Below are 1712 nucleotides of genomic sequence, written 5' to 3'. Positions count from 1 at the left end.
TTGATGGTCCTAGGGACCTCCGCTCCTAGACTGAAAAGTTAATCACTCCCCTCCTTGCTATAAAACATCTACCTTTACATTTCTGACCCTCACAAACAGTTCTGATAACAATTATTCACTATTGTATCACAAGAGACCTGTCTGTATTTCATTGCATCAGCTCCGCCTAGTCAGATTGAGTACTACTCACTGGAGATTCTACCTTCCTCCAGGCCCTCTGGATCTAGGTTCCCTCTTGAAAGCTTGTAGGTCAGTCACTTCTTGTCTTTGTAGCCCCCCACCCCCACTTTGGGTAGCCAATGTCCAAGTTGCCCATCCCTGTCTACTCTGTGTGTGGAGGGGGTGTCCACTGCTTTCTTATATGTTTGTAGTTTCACAAATATTGGCTCTCAGATGTCCAGTTATCTCATGTCCACCAAAGTACCTGTCTCATCATTAGCACACCTGGGCATTCTTGGCCTGAATGGAGCCCTCCAATTTTGAATAAGCGTGTGAGGGGTGACCTCTAAGGCCCTGGCAACAGCTATGCATGGCCCTGTTCCACAGCAGTTATGACCTTGAATTTTTTGTCAACTCATGGGCCACAGTCATCTCACAGACCCCCCCTCCTGGCAAAAGCTGAGGGTTTTTCTGTTTGTTTCATTTGTTATATATATATATATTTTTTAATCTGAGAAACTATATTGTATTTTAAATCAAAAGGAAAACTCTAGAAAAGAAGGTGGAATATACGCAAGATAAAAAGAATAATAAAAAGTTTAAAGGTAGGGAAAAAGTGAGAGACGATAGTACCCAAAGCCCATGTGGTGAGATTGGCTTCAGCCAAGGAAAGTCTACACCTCCCAAGATGTAACTAGACTGGATGGACACTGAGTCCAAAGGATGCGGGCAAGTGTTTTGCATTTAATATAGGAAAGATGAAGGAATTTCTAGCAGCTGGCTGCTGTTTCTTCTGTAAAGGAAGTGGGGAAGATACTAAACATGAAAGTGCCAGAGTAGTGGCTTTCAACCTCAGCACTCCTGATATTCTGAACCAGATAATTCTGTACTGTGATAGCCTCTCTTGTGCATTAAAGGATGTTGAAAAACATCCCAGCTTTTACCTACCTGACGTTAGTAATTTCTCCTCCCTCACCCCACACCCTTCCAGTTGTAGCAATTGAAATTTTTTTAAACATTGCCAAATGTTCCTGGGGGATAATACTGTCTCTAGTTGAAAACCCCTTGGGTAATGATAGGGAAAAAGGGAGAGAATCTGGAAACCAAAGCACAGGACTAGAAAGATAGCAAAAGGAAATGGAGGAAGCTCTGAAAGTGTTAAGTAGAGTGAGAGAGTGAACAGATTAAATAGATGCAGGGGCTTTCTGGACAATGTTGGGGACCATTTGAGGCTCGATAAGCATCATGGTGGAATCAATCTGCCAAGTTGTATTTTCTATACCACAGCTTGGCTGCCTGGGAGAAAACACTGGAAAAGTAGATGCTTGTGTTTCTCAGATATTGAGATTTTTCCAGAGAAATGTGACAAAAAGATACAGGCAAAAGGAACATAGGATATTGAGGAAAAAATAATAATTGAAGTAAAAATAGTATGGGTTCCATTTACTTTGTAATTAGTTTTCATGCATTTTCTCATCATTTTCAGTTTTCAATTTTGGAAAAATAAACTAAGAAGAAAATAAGAAACCAATGATTTCCACCTTATAGAAATA

This window comes from Chrysochloris asiatica, unplaced genomic scaffold (genome assembly GCF_000296735.1).
Source record: "Chrysochloris asiatica unplaced genomic scaffold, ChrAsi1.0 scaffold00027, whole genome shotgun sequence".
NCBI classification, from domain to species: Eukaryota; Metazoa; Chordata; class Mammalia; order Afrosoricida; family Chrysochloridae; genus Chrysochloris; species Chrysochloris asiatica.
This window is presented reverse-complemented; position numbering follows the sequence as displayed.